Genomic DNA, 16,522 nt, shown 5'->3' on the forward strand with positions numbered 1-16,522 from the left:
AGGAAGTTAAGATTGAAATATCACCTAGAATTGATGGCCTACTTGTGGTCTTAGTATTAAAAGTCGCCACCCTTCTCAAGGTCCACAAATGCAATGAAAGCTCGTGATCCTTTGAACATCAAATGCATACAATGGTGTCAATGAATGCATTAGGGTGGTAGTTTGACAAATTGGAAGATAATAAATGCTCAACTTAAAGCCTTGTAGTCAATCGTTTCATAGAATAATACTTCAAAGTCGATTACAACAATAGTTTAGTAAAAGGATTAAACAACTTGTGCAAAATCAATACTAATGTGATCACACAATCACAATTGCAAACATATCCTTGAGAAATCGTCAAAGAAAGTGCCTTTTGTTATTAGAGACAAATATTCTATGTAATGATGCTAGTCATTTATAACAAGTTGTATGTGCAATAATGTTTAAGAAGTTAAGATTGAAATGGCACTTGGAATTGATGGCCTACATGCAATCCTACTATTAAAAGTTGCTACCTTTCCCCAAGATCCACAAATGCAATGAAATCATGTGATTCTTTGGACATCCGAAGCATACAATGGTGTCAATGAATGCATGCGGGCAGTAGTTTAATGAATTGGAGGAAACATAATAAATGCTAAACTTAGAGCGTCACAATCAATCATTTCACAGAACAATAGAGGAGATTAAGCAAGTCATGTAAAGCCACACCAAGCCGCCAAAACTGAACTTCATGCTCTGCAGGATAACGCCCCCTAAATCTCCCTACAAAGGATTGGGAGGAGAAGATATTAAAGGTCAATACAAAGTGTGCCCTTTGTGTAACACAAAAAGAAAAGTCAAACATCTACTTTGGACGTGTAGAGACACCATAATAATATGGAAGAAATTAAAAGAGTGGTTCAAGAAAGTGGGATTCGATGAGAACATGAAGATTGCCCTTTTTGGAGACCAAGTAAGACTAGATGAAGAAACCCTCGAGCCATGGAACATAGCGAGGGCACTTCTGGCTAGGCATGTTTGGAATAACATAAACAAAGGGGTGACAAGGAAGGAGACCAAAGAGCTGGTTCAGAAAGTTTTCCAAGCTATTAGGAGAGAGAGTCTTGTAGTCTTTAAAGTCCTTAGGAAAAAAGCCCATATCTTCAAGGTTGCTTGTAAGAAACTAGAGTAGAAAAGAGTGACGCTATAAGCTAATTGTAATCTTCCTCAACTTTTGATAAATATATATAACCATGCATCATATAAAGACAAAATAAATCATAGCTTAAATTATAAAGGCTAAACTATACAACTGGATAAAAACTTCTCAAAAACGTCATCTAAACATGATGCCATCATGTTGTTTGATTTTCCTTTAGTACATGCCATCACATGTGGAGAGAGAGAAGGTGATAAACAGTTCCACACCACCGAGATAGGTTGCTAGCAAACAAAACATGGAGTCCATGCATACAACTTCCATATTCTTCCCCATTGATGGAAGGAGAATATAAAATGGAGAAGGGGGTGGGGGGTGGGGAGAGGACAAGAGAAAAAAAGATGCAAGAGGAAGAGAGAATCTCATTATGCCCTACTTTGTACTTACATCCTTGGTCTCACACACACACACACACACACACACACACACACACACACACACACACACACACACACACACACACACACACACACACACACACACACACACACACACACACACACACACACACACACACACACACACACACACACACACACACACACATGCGCACGCACGCACGCATGCACATGCACATGCACACACACACGCACACATGTACGCATGTGCACGCGTGTGCGCACACACACACACATAGAGAGAGAGAGAGAGAGAGAGAGAGAGAGAGAGAGAGAGAGAGAGAGAGAGAGAGAGAGAGAGAGAGAGAGAGAGAGAGAGAGAGAGAGAGAGAGAGAGAGAGAGAGAGAGAGAGAGAGAGAGAGAGAGAGAGAGAGAGAGAGAGAGAGATGGAAGGGGTTGGCTACTTTTTTTCCTCTCCTCTTCTTCTTCCTTCATTAAAATGTCCCATAACCCCCTCTTGGTTCAAATTCTATTCTTACAAAGGTGTCAACTCATTAATTTTGTGTTGAAAGCATCCATTTGAATCAAAGGTGAGGAGTTGGGGGTTTGAGACTAGTGATGATTGGAAGTGACACACCCAAGGCCAATAGGACAATAGTGCCAAGGCACTTAAGAGAAGTGTGATGAGAGGAAGCCTAGGACCCTCAATAGCTAGCGTGGTTCCCCCAACCCCACTTAAAACCCATGTGCCATCATTAAGAATTAGGTTGTAGATAGAGAATATGTTTAGTAGATTAAGAAACCTTATCTAAATTGTGAGAACCTCTTATTAGGTACTCTTGCAATTGAAAGGTTGACTGAATGTAAATCTTAATTACTTATTTACATGCAAAATGATTTTCTAGGGCCAACCACCCAAAATTCTAGCTATTGTAAAAAAAACTAAATAAGGTTAAAAGTCCTTTATTTAAGTAAATTGTCCCAATAAGTTGCCATTATTGGGAGAGTCCTAGAAATAACTATTGTAAGGAAGAATATCTAGAATTACCAACCCCATATAGGATTCTTGATGTTTTTATGGATTCCCCAAATTATAGGGTGATAGATACTATCATTTTCATGGCTAAGGACATCCTATTTGGATAAAATAATCTTGACAAGAGGAACTACTTATGTACATATTTTACTTCCCTTTAATAATACATCTTTTGTGAGTTAATGATAAAAATATTAGTCTTACATGACTAAAATTAGTCTCAATTTGATTCCTTTAATGAAAATGAGATTGCTAATGCCTAGGATACCTTGTGCACAATTGCCATTAGTGGACTTTATCTTTTGAAACAAGTAAAGCCTCTTGAATTTTTCTAAAAAGGGAGAGATGTAGAGATTGATGTCAAAATATGGATTGAGATGATGGAAGATTACTTCCAAGCTGTAGACACTAATACTCTCAATTGGGCTATGATACTTGAGTAAATATAATTGGAAAAGCTAGACTTTGATGGAAGAAATGGTGCAAGGATAGTGAGATTTTTGAAATGGCTATCACTTGGGATGCTATTCATGGAAGATATATCCATGTGTTCTATAGGACCTTAAATATCAATTGAGTTCTTTGGCTTGTGTTGGATGAACCTTAGTCTCGAAGGTCACTATTCTCACTTCATAACACTCAATAAATATTCTCACAGATGGATTTATCACAACAATTAGCTCACTTCTCTCAAGGATTGAACCCACCCTTGGATATGCAGTTGCAAGCCATGAGACCTAGAGATATTGAATATGCTCTTATTCGGGCCAAAATGCTTTCATAGGGCAATCAACAAAAGAGTACCAAAAGTTGCTACTAGAGAAATAATAATAATAATCCAAATGGATCTAGAGCCATCTTGAAAAGAGGCTAGCCTAACTAGCAAATAGAATCTCAAGAAAAGAGCAAAACTAACCTTGCCAATACCCCAGACCAAGGGGATGAAGTCAAATGATACTTTAACTGTAATGAACCTAGGTATTTCAAGAGAGCTTGCCCTTAAATGAGTGGGATTGGAAGACAAGAAATTTAACATATCCACAAATAGAAATTTTGCAAGAATAGGAAGAGGTAGGGTTGTAACAATCCAATCTCTTGAAGAAGGAGATGAGGAACTATCCATGGAAAATGACATTGAAAGGGGGATAGTAGATGCTGCTCTAAATAAAAAGGGAGCCAATTGATAATTTTTAGTGATTCAAGCTCTTGCTCAACATTGAGGTACCCCCTTTAAAGTTCTCCTTCATTTGAAAGCACACATTCTTACATCTCATCAAAATGTGCTAAGAAGCTAGTTGAACTGGCTAATGAGAAAGAAGTGCTTTCTACACATCAAATTAAGGAGACAACATTTCAATTGGGGAATTAGTCAACTAGCACAAGATTACGGGCCATGAATTTGGGAACCCATGAGTGCCTACTATTGGGCATGAACTGGCTTTACCTCTAAAGATGCTCACATTCATCATAGTACAAGGCAAGTATCATTTCAAAACTTAGAGGAAAACCCTATAAGAATCCAATTAGAAGCAAGCAAGGCAAAAAGTTAACTTGCAAAATCTTCATAAATCACCTAAGGAATAAGAAAAGGACTACTGGTTTATCTCATTAAGCACAACAAGATGGATTGGACTTAGAACAAAGAGGAAGAACCATCTTTGATAAAAGAATATGTGTATGTATTTACTATTGAACTAATTGAACTCCCACCAAAGTGGATCATGAGATTAAGTTAGTACCCAGAGTTGAACTAGTAGCCAGAAGACTCTACAAAACCAAGGCTATTGAGATAAATGAAAAACTTAAGCAATCACTTGATCAAGCATATAATCACACAAGTAATTCCTCACAGGGTGCTCTAGTTCTATTCTAGAAAAAGAAGGATCGAACTCTTTGACTTTGGATCAACTATAGGGGCCTAAATCACATTACGATTAAGAATAAATATCCAATTCCTAGAATTGATGAGCTTCTAGACCACATTTAGGGAGTAAAGATCTTCTCAAAATTGGCTTAATATCACGATGCTACCAAATTTGCATTTAAGGAAGAAGTCATTTCTAAGACAGCCTTTGACACCAGGCATGGGCATTATGAATTCATTGTCATATCCTTTGGACTAACAAATTCCCTAACTACCTTTAATAGATTGGTATAGGATATCTTTTGACCTTATGGTTGAATTTAATTTAGTCTTCTTTGATGATATATTCCCCTATTCTAAGAAAGAAGAATATCATGAGACTCGCATGTGAATTGTCTTGGGAACCCCGAGGACCAATAGACTTTTTGCTAAGAAAAGCAAGTGTGTTTTCTTCAAGAGAGAGGTTGAATATCTGGGATATATAATCACTAAAGAAGGGATTGCAGTAAACCTAGAAAATGTCAAAGATGTCCAAGAGTGGACACCTCCATAGATAATTAAAGATGTTAAAGGATTTCTTGGATTAATAAGATGGTACCGTATATTTATTAAGGACCATGCCTTAGTTGTTGCTCCACACACAAACTTGCTCAAGAAGTGGACACACATTGTCTAGAAAACTCTTAAACAAGATAACTTAGACAAGTTCAAGGAATGTCTAACCACTACCCCTATTCTAAAGTTGCTAGGACTTCAATAAGGAATTCGAGGTGATGATGCTAGTTCATTACCATTGGGAGGTGTTCTCACACAAGAAGGGTATCCTATGGTATACTCTTCTAGTAAATTGAAGTCCTATGAGAGGAATTAGGCTACACATGACGTTGAGCTACTTGTTGTGATTCACACCTTTAAGCTATGATGACATGATCTTCTTGGAAGGAAATTCACCTTACTCATGGACCACAAATCCCTGAAGTGGATCTTTATCCAACCTAACCTCAACATGAGGCAAAGGAGATGGATCAAAGTCCTTCAAGAATTTGATTTTGAGGTTAAATATTAGCTAGGGAAAGAAAATATTGTAGCTGATGCACTAAGTTGAAAAGCTTTCCTAACTACCATTATTGTAGAAGAGCCTTCAAGATGAGAAATACTAGCATTCTTATTATCCATGCCAAGCCAATCAATACTTGAGTTAGTTAAGGAGGAACCGATAAAGGATACATATTACCAATCGCTTAGGCAAACCATTACTCTAAAGGATACAAATTTCTAGACCCTTTCACTTATAGAGACTTCTTGGTGGATAGAGACTTCATACATTTTAAAAAAAGACTATGCATACCAAAGAGTCAAGAACTTAAGAGGAAAATACTCTGGGAAGCTCATGATTCTCCTTTCTTGGGACACCCTAGATAGACCATAACACTCAATATGTTAAGAAGAAGCTATTATTGGGTAGGACAAAAAAGGGATATACGCAATTATGTTCCCAATGTCTAAATTGTCAAATGATCAAAGTTGAGAGGGTCAAGCTAAAAGGATCAAAGTTGAGAGGCCCAAGCTATCAGACCAAGTAAGACCATTGAATATCCCCAAAATGGAGTGGGAATTTATCAATATGGACTTCATGGTGGGACTTCACATTGTATAAGGGGGATACAAGTTCATCATCGTTATTGTTGATATGCTCACTAAAGTAGCTCATCTTATCCTAGTAAAACAACCTTCAAGGCTTTAAATGCTGGTCAACTATCCATCAAGGAGATTTTTAGACCATGGATCACCAAATAGAATAGTCAATGATAGAGATTCCTTATCCATATCAAAATTTTAGACCAATATATTTGAAGCTATTGGTACATGACTATGTTTTGGTTCTTAGCTCATACTAGTATGGATAATCTTGGGAGTGGAAGGAACCTCGACAAGTGCATGGTTTAAGGAGCAATGTATGCTAAAGAATGGGGATAAGGGATTTGAGAAGAAAGAAAGCACAACTACCAACAAAATGGGCATGTTTGAATAGATAAAGCTTGCAACATTGAATGCAAAAATATTGAATGGAGAGGAAAAATGGGTGGTATTTTGGAGGTGGGTATAACACTTTGATGTGCTCTTTGTCCTAGGAGCATAAACTTCATTGGTTGAGTGGAAGCTTCATCCTATGTGGTGATTATTGCTACCTCATTGAGGGTGCCCCAATTGGTAAGTCTAGATACACGATTGTTCCCAAAACTAGCAAGAACGTGAGGTTAAATTACAATGTGCAAGATGGAAGAATGATGCAAATAATAGCTCTAGATTGGGAGGAGTCCACATTGAGGTTATCAACATCTATGGGTTTAACAATGTGCTTGACTCAAATAAAAATCAATGGTGGAAGCAGTCACAAGTATTCAAAGTGTGAAATCACTATTGGGGGTAATTTTAACATGGTATTGCATGGCATGAATGCCTCAATTGATGACTCCAAGGTGTGTGGGGAGGAACTAGAGGCATTGGAGTGGTCTAAGCAACAACTTGTCTTGATAGAATTGTAGGATTATGTGGGCAACAATAATCGCATGCTAACATATGAGTCCCTAAGATCTTTTGCTAATTGGCCAAACTTGATCATTGGTATAGCTTAAAGGATGGGATATGCCATTCCTTGATGGTGGATATGAAGATTGACCATAACTATTGGTTGTTTTACACATGAGCTAATTTGAGCGGTAGAAGCTAGAGGGGCAACACAAAAATTGCTAGTTGCAAATGCAAGGCACTTTAACCAAATTGAATTCATACACATACTAAAGTTGGGGTTGGGCTTCTCTTAAGAGGAATTATCAAAAGGCATGAAGGACCCTTGGGAGAGTCTTATTGGCACTGTGCAATGGTGTATAAGGTTCCAAGGAATTTGGCTTTGTGGAAGAGAGTAAGTTGAGCTCACTACTTGGTAGAAGGTGCAATAGCATGCTTATTGAAACTCACATATGTGGCATGAAGTATGAAGGAGTAGAATTGCAACAATTGTAGAGGGCTCAGTTAGTGAAACATGCAACCCTAAGCATAGAGGATAATGGGGCTAATAAGGGAGATCACAAAGGAAGAAAAAACTAACACAATGAAATACTTAGGGACAAGAAGGAAGTTGCTTGGGTGTGATGGTTTACAATTGAGATGATTTGGGAATTCTAGGAAAATATGAAGGATGTTATGACCAACATGATAACTAAGCATTGGGAAAAGGGGAAGTTGCCAAAATAATAGAGGAAAACCGATTGTGTTGTTACCTAAACAAAGTCAATATATTGAATGGGTAATTGGCAACCTATCCAAATAGTTGCGAAGCTAAAGCAACTTCAACTACTTCAAAGAGCTAAAGCAACTTCAAAGAGCTCACGTATAATACTTGAGTGCGGGGGCCCAATGTTTATGTGCACGATGGTGGGGAGACACAAATTGTGAATTGACCCAAGCTCTTGGCTTTGAGCACAATAGGGTTCAGTTGGGGGGGGGGGACAACTCGAGTTGGTAATTATTACATTATAATGCATGGTTAGCATGCAAATGTCGATTTCTTGAATGTTTATATGTCAAGATTTGTCTTTTTTAATTAGCAATGAGTATAGATCTCATTTATATCCATCAATTCTTTTCACGGGTGGATTCCAAGGACATGAACAAGCAATTATACTGAAGCAAATACATTGCAAGAATTAAATACCTTTTGGATGTATCTAACCCTAACAACCTTGCCCAAGGTGAAGGTTGTCACCCTCCTTCAAAATTTCTCATCTAAGAGTCTCTTGCATATCTCCTCTCTCTCTTTGTCTCTCTCTCCTCCCTTCCCTCCCTCTCCCTCCCTAGTTCCATCTCTATAGGAATTCTTTTCTCCATACCTGTCTTCCCCCCCCCCCCCCCCCTCTCTCTCTCTCTCTGTGTGTGTGTGTGTCCCTCCCTCCCTTGTTCCATCTTTGTAATAATTCTTGTTTGCATATCTACCCCCTCACTCACACACACATTCTCTCTCCCTCTCTCTCATACAAAAATTATTTTTCCATTTTATTTTCCCTCCTAATGACCCATAGGGTGGAGATATCAAATTGAAAATGAGAGTAATTCTATCGCTACACATGCCCATGCAAAAGTGTTATCATTTCTATATATCTAATCATAAAACCCATGATACCCTTTTTGTTTAGCATTGTTTTCTGGTCCATTTAGGAGGGTTGAAAGAGTTAGGGATGTCATTCAATGAACATTGGTCTAGTTAGATGCCACATCATCACAGTTCACAACCTTTTTACTTCATTGCTCAATATGGTACAATGATAAGTATAAAAAGGTCACATCATTTTAATGGTTTAGATCATGGAAAGGGCAATCATGATGGTGTAGGTGCTGGTATCAAGAGGCATCTAACTCAAGAGAAGCTAAAGCCAAACTTTGTGAAGTTGCAATGTGTAGTTGATGTGGTGTCTTTTTTGAGACTTGTTCAAAGGGGCTACAACCACCTATCCTTCTAAGAATGACTAGTTACTTGAGTGTTTTGGGAGGTTGAGGAAGATGATGTGGATAGAAGCGTGTATTTGGATTGTAAACCAATGCCCACAATGGACATGGATTACATTGTGTCTGTGGGGCTACTCCTTGAAAAATGGAAAGGCTCTAAGGTGTTGGAAACTTTCATGCTTCTGTAATGCTTGCATGCAAAGGCCTTTAGAGGAGATGTTCTAGAAAAACACATGTTCCATCATGGAACCTTCAAATGATGTAGATGATGTGATGAGATGAAAGATCAAGTGTGTGAAGGGTACCATGATGCTTTAATTGATGCCATTCATGTTGATAAATTTGTTGCTATAGATATTTGGATGACAATGAAGAGTTGTTACATCTTGAAATGCACAAGGAAAAGACAAGGATTGATGCTTTGTTTGAAGATGCATGGGGGAATACTTGTACTATAGGCTCATTGGTTATCAAGAGAGTTTGGTACCAACAAGCCCAAAGAAATCCCTATGAATTTAAGCTCTTATGATCAAGCTTGAAGTTATCTCACAATCCCACCTCATTGGAGTTATCAAGTTTCCAATGCAAAATGTAGGATGCAGTAGAAAATATCCCCAAAAGTATATGAGGCTATTTCCAATATCACTCCATTTGATGTATAACATTACTCTCTCTAGTCAATGTTGGCTTTTCCATTACTCTTGAGCATCCATGCTATTGTTGTGAATGAAGTTTATAAAAGATTATTTTTAAAAGATCGTTATCTACGTTGCTTCTATACTAAACATAATATTGCATTTTGATATTTTTTTTGTGAATTTATGTAGTCGATAGCTACCAATATGAGATTGGTAGCTATTAGCTAGCTACTAGTTTGGTAATACTAGATTGGTCACTATTAGTCCTAAAAAATGGAAATTGTGAGACCCCAAAGTGGTAGCTAGAGGATTGGTAACTACCACCCAGCTACCTATCTAGGAACTAGTAGGTACTAGTCATACCACTTCAATACCTCTCATTACATGGATAAAATATAGTTATACTTTAAAGCTCAATGGGAAACTTATAGAGAGCATACCTAATTTTTGACCTTATTTAGGAGTACAATCATTGTATAGCATTGAAGATGGTACTTTTTGTACATCTGTACTTTGCAAAACAAACGATGACCTCATTGCATGTGGTATTCCTTGTGTACAATGTGAATCCATGCATGTCACGTTCTGCATGGAAGTAATATGGGGGGGGGGAAATGATAACTATGGTCACATGGTAGTGTGATTATGGCAAGAACATCCTCGTCACATAAAAAAAACCACGAGCGATACAATTCTTTTTCGATTCAATTCTTCACCATTACTAACTAAATTATAAAAAAAATTACTACCTACATTACTGAATTGTTGACTAAACTTACTAAGTATCAATTCATAACTAACATTAGGGGAGTTTTGGGGTCTCGAAAATGCCCTGTAAGAGATCCTAGAGAGAGAAAATAATTTTAAAAATAAAATCATTTTATAGAATTTTTAAAAGGTTTATATTTTGGCAAGTTAAAATATCAAAATTCGTTAATAAGTCATTGTCGTTATATTCTCATGGTCACATCGAACCTAGAAATCTAGGTCACCATAAAGTTGGCAAGGTTGTCATAATGAAGATCTTACCTCTCCTCATTAAAGTGAAAAGTAATATTCAATTTGAATTTTGGTGGATACTCGATTGCCTCCCTCCATTGTTTCTGTAAGAAGCTGGGAATACTTAGAATACTAATAATATGCCATGTCACATTGACACTGGTATATAAGGAGAGAAGTTGTAATTTTTCACATCTTTTGACATATCAATACATTTACAATCTTTCTCTCCCTTCTTGCTCCAAGCTTCCATGGCTTCTACATCTTTCCTGTCTTTCTCCCTCCAATTCTAGTCTTTCTCTCTCCTCGTCACTCTATTTCTCTCTCTTCCTGCAGTCTTCTCTCTCTCCTCTGCAGTCTTTCTCTCTCCTCTTTCTCTCTCCTTAGTTCTCTCTCTGACAAGTGGTATCAGAGCTTCAGTCTTTGATCCATTATTTTCTTCCATTTTCACTCTCATTTTCCTATTTCAAAACCAATTTCAGACAAAAATGGTATAAGACAGTGACTAGTGGAGTGCTGCAGGACAACTACAGTTAGCAATGACTACATCTGGAGTTATTCAAGGTCAGATATGACGGGTAAAGGCTTAAATGGCTGGACGTCATCAAATTTCATGCAAAAATGGAGGTAACTAGGGTAAAGAATGGTTAACCGAGCTTAGTTACAGACTAAACTACAGTTACTTTTCAAAAGAGAGCTTCTCTTCTCTCTCCTTCAAGCTTTTGGCTGAAGCTTCCATGGTGGATGTCAAGAATCTTCACAAATCTCTCTCTCTGTGCTGAATATCTCACTGCCAAACCATGGGGTAAAGAATCTTTGTTGCCTAAGCTACAGGAGGAGCACCATTGTTGATGCCTACTGCTGAAGACCAGCCCAGAACTGCCCGAAAAATGCGCCGCAAATTGCGCTGATCTTCCTGCCCTCTTCTCACTGCTCTGCTGCTCCAAATGCTCAGCTCACTGATCAAAGACTCTTAAGGCTTCATCAAACAATGGAGTACATCAACTTTCAGCCCCAGGGAAACTCTCATCAGCCATTTCTCTGTTCAAAACCCTAATACACAGCAGGGCAGTCATAGCCACAGACATGGAAGCTCAAATTTCTCAAGATTTTGGACTTTCCCGACCTTCAAGGCTTCTCTTAAGCTGAATACAAGCTGGATAGACTTCAAGATTGAAGACATTGAAGAGATTTCAGCCCGTGCATGTCAATGAAGCTCAAATGGAAGGAATATTTTGGGGCTTTTCATCAGAGAGCTTGAATCTTTGAAGTTCAAGTGTTCAAGCAAGGCTGGAGTATTGATCTTTCAAGGATTTCATCATATTGAAGCATGTATGGACTGATTTCATGGAGATTTCAAGCTTTATGTTGGATTCATGGTGGATTATGAAGAACTCTTGCATCAATCGAGTTAAAGCTGATATCCATCATCATTTTCAAGCTTAATGGAGGTATTTTCTTTTGCTAATCTCTGAAATCTCTCAATAATCCTATTGCTAATGACTTTTCCACTTGTTGATGAGAGGTTATTGATCAATTAATTCACTGGATTGATCAATAGATCAGAGAATAGTATTAATTTTCTTCAATTTCAGCCTATTTCATTGAATTCCTTTTGATTCAAAACCATTACTCATCTTAGGTAACATTTGATCAGCTTGATGCATAACCTTGATCTGTTTTGTTGAAATTCTCTCTTATCCAAGCTGAAATATTGTAAAAGGGTAAGTACTAGCAATCAGTGAGTCACTGAATTGCATAGGTAAACCCTTCTCCCATCTCAAATTTTCTTATCTCAATCAATTGCATCTCATGAAATGCTGAATGGTTATTTTTCAATTGCATATCATGCTGATTGCTTAGCACACTAGCCTCTGCCATGTTGACATTCCCACCGAGGAAAAAGGTGGATGCCGGGGGAGATAGTGGGACAAAAGAGAGGTGACCCTCCCTCACTATCGAAGATCCCGAAGGGGTGCAACCAACCGACCCGAGGGGAACTTTGCCCACCTCCCGGTGATTCGGAGCCCGTGTAGGGAGCCCGTCCTGCCGTTTTATCCCTCACACAGGTACAGCGAGTGGAGAATTGAAGATTGAAGACTTTCCAATGACTCAAGTACCTATTGGAGTAAAACAGGGTAAAACAGGGCATTTTCAGGTTACCCACAGGGTATTTACAGGTGGATACAGATACACCCTTTGATACTGAAGTACAGGTGCAGGTACTACAGGGTACCCACAGGTCCTATATACCCCTTTGCAGGGTTTGGTAGCCATTGGAGGTTACTTTCTTGCATTACAGGGTCAAAATAGGGCACTTACAGGTCTAAACAGGATGCAGGACTGGACAGTTCAGACTCTGAAATTCAGTTACAGAATTTTCTGTCCTAAACCTGTTATAGCGTGCTATAGCTCATCTCGAAGAGGGCATTGTAAGCTTCGATTCGCACAAAAAAGTTTTGCAATCGGAGTTTTCTAGCCAAAGTTATAGCCGTTTTACTGACAGGGGGTACTGCAGGACTGCACTAGTATGGCAGGGCATAAAGGCAAAAATAAGGTCCAGGAGGACTATGCACAGCAAATCAGGGATTCTATGATGGAAAGCACATTTCAAGAGAACCCTGAAGAGCCTCAACAAGGAGAAATTAGTATGCTCAATGATACTTTGTGTGCCCATGAACTAAGGCATAGAGAGCGACATGAGGCCATGCTATCAAGAATGGATCAGATGGTTCGATCTACTGATCAAACCAAGGCTTCCATGGATAGATTGGTAATGTCCAACGACCTACTCATGGCACAAATCTCTAAACTTTTACAATTACAAGTGGCATCAAAAGAAGCTAATGAAAAGGCCTGTTCAAATACTGATCCTTCAGTTCCACTTCAGCCATCCAACCAAAATGGTCATGGAGATGGAATCATAGGAAGAAGAGGCATACCCAATAGTCAATATGAAGTGGGAGAAGCTTCATAAAGGCATGATGACTATTTGGCCAGTTTGAACGGCGCCAATACTCAAGCTTTTGGACTGCATACTCAGCACTCTAGGGGTGCTTTACCAACAGGAAGATTACAGGGTAATTCTCAGCCACCTGTTGGAAGATTTCAATCTCATTTTGGGGGTTCTGTACTTGGAAATTCTGATCAGCCAGTTTTGGGACAGCAACCCTTCCATGATAGAGAATTCAAGGACAAAATTGTTTTATCCAAATTCAATGGCCAGTCATCTTCACCATCAGAATTAGAGGAATGGACCTCTAAGATGGAGTCTTATTTTGATATATTTCCTAAAACTGATGTTATGAAGATACACTTTGCCTCCTTGCACTTAGAAGGATTTGCTCACACTTGGTGGAGGTATATCAAGAAAGAGAATGTACTTATTGAGAATTGGAAAGCTTTCAAGGCACTTATGGCTGAAGTCTTTGTTTCACCTCTTGAAAAAGAGAAGTTAGAACGAAGATGGTATAACTTGGAACAAAGGAGCCTAAGTGTAAGAGAATATACAAACCAATTCCTTAACTTGACCATGTATGTGGAAAACATCAATGATGAGGCCAAGTTACACAAGTTTATGTATGGTTTAGAACCATCCTTGTCAGCTGATGTTATGGCACAGAATCCTACTTCACTTTTCAAGGCTATTGAGCTTACAGAGCGCTTTGGAAGGAAGTATAGGAAAGAGTCTTCATTTCAGCCAAGTTATGGACAGCCAAGGATTGTTTTAAAGCAAGGGCAAGTTGGTAACAATTATGGCAGCAATCATATGCCTAGTGGGAGCTTACGGATACCAACTTATCCTCCATTTAATGCTTCTAGGCTTCAAGGCAATTTCAGGACAGCAAACAGTCCAAAGGTTGAATTTAAGCGAGGTGACAATAAGCCTAAGTCTACTACAGCCAATACAAATTCCAGAAATATTCCCATGGATCTTTACAAGGAAAGAAAGGACAAAGGCTTATGCTTCAAGTGTGGAGAAAAGTATACTCCTGACCATGCTTCAAAGTGTGTATACAAAAATGCCAAGCCAAAAATTCAGAGTATGCTAGTTCTTGAGGACCTTGAAAATGACATAGATGAAGTTAATGCAGTCCCAATCAATGCTGAAAATGAAGATTTCGAGGATGATGGTGGACAGGAGTACTTCTATGATCCATCTGACTCTTTTCCTTTTGATCCAGGCGGTGATATTCCATTTGATCTTGGTGGATTTTGTAATGAGTTGCCTGCTGCCACTAATTGTTCTATCTCTATGGATGCTTGGACGGGATCTAAGAACCCTAATACACTTCGTATGAAGGGAAGCATATGTGGAAAGCCAGTGTTCATCCTGATAGATAGTGGCAGTACCCACAGTTTTGTCAATAAATCCATTTTGTACAAGTTGAATTGTGTTCCCACCGACTTACAGCAGCCCATTAGAGTACAAGTGGCTAATGGTGAAGAGGAAATCAGCACACAGATTTGTCCACAGGTTTCTTTGCAGATGGCTGAAAATTTTGAAGTCAAAGTAAACCTGATCACTTTGGAAATGGGGCCCATAGATATTGTACTTGGTTGTGACTGGTTGATGACCTTAGGCAGGATTACTATGGATTTCTCACAGTTATATATGGAGTTTTTCTCCAATGGACAGCTCATCCGTTTACAGGGGATCCCTAGTAAATCTGATTTTCAGCTTATCACCATTCAACAACTCAAGAAAGAGTACAAGAAGCGCTCACAGATATTTGTATTGCATTTGAACAAAGAAACACAGGATCAGCCCAATAATTTAGCAAACCATCTAGCCTTGACAGCTCTTCTTGAGGAGTATAGAGATTTATTTGAAGTACCTACTTCATTGCCTCCTAAGAGAGCGGTGGATCACCCCATTGATTTGGAACCCAACTCAAAGACGATCAATAAGCCACCTTACAGACTATCAAAATGTGAACGAGAGGAAGTAGCCAAGCAAATCAAAGAGCTTCTTGAAATGGGATTCATTGAGCCAAGTTCTTCACCGTATGCATCCCCAGTCCTGTTAGTCAAAAAGAAAGATGGATCTTTCAGAATGTGCATTGACTACAGGGATCTTAACAAGATAACAGTGAAGAACAGGTATCCTATACCCAGGATAGATGATTTGCTTGATGAGCTTAAGGGGGCTCGATTCTTCACGAAGATTGATTTGAGATCAGGGTATCATCAGATTCGCATGAGAGAGGGTGATGAGGTCAAGACTGCTTTTAGGACTGATCATGGGCTTTACCATTTCTTGGTGATGCCATTCGGCCTTACAAACGCTCCAGCTACCTTTCAAAGCCTGATGAATAAGATTCTACAACCTTTCCTCTTTCAGTTTGTCTTGGTGTTCTTCGACGACATTTTGATCTACAGCAAGACTTTTCAGGATCATTTGTTGCATATGAGGAAGGTTTTTGATGTGTTGAGACATCATAGGCTTTTTGCTAAGGAGAAGAAGTGTTCTTTCATGCAGACTGAAGTGGAATACTTGGGACATATAGTCAGTGAAAAAGGAATACAGGCTGATCCCAAGAAGGTGCAATGCATAAAAGATTGGCCAACGCCTACTACTACTACCTCTCTTAGAGGATTTCTTGGTCTATCTTCATTCTATCGCAGATTTATAAAGCATTATGTGGCAATTGCAGCCCCTTTAACTGACAGGTTGAAGAAAGAGGCTTTCTTTTGGGATTCTTTTGCAGATAGCAGCTTCAATCAGTTAAAGGAATTACTTACCTCCGCTCCTATTCTTGTATGCCCGGATTTCTCTAAAGAGTTTACTATACAATGTGATGCTAGTGGCCGTGGCATTGGGGTTGTTTTGCTTCAGGAGCATGGAGTAATTGCATTTGAAAGCCATAAGCTTACTGATAAGGAGATGGCCATGAATGTTTATGATCAGGAAATGTTGGCTATTATGCATGCAATCAAGAAATGGCACCATTACTTAT

Source organism: Lygodium microphyllum, chromosome 1, assembly GCF_053477565.2.
Source record: "Lygodium microphyllum isolate KBCC chromosome 1, Lygodium_microphyllum_v1.1.10, whole genome shotgun sequence".
Lineage (NCBI taxonomy): Eukaryota > Viridiplantae > Streptophyta > Polypodiopsida > Schizaeales > Lygodiaceae > Lygodium > Lygodium microphyllum.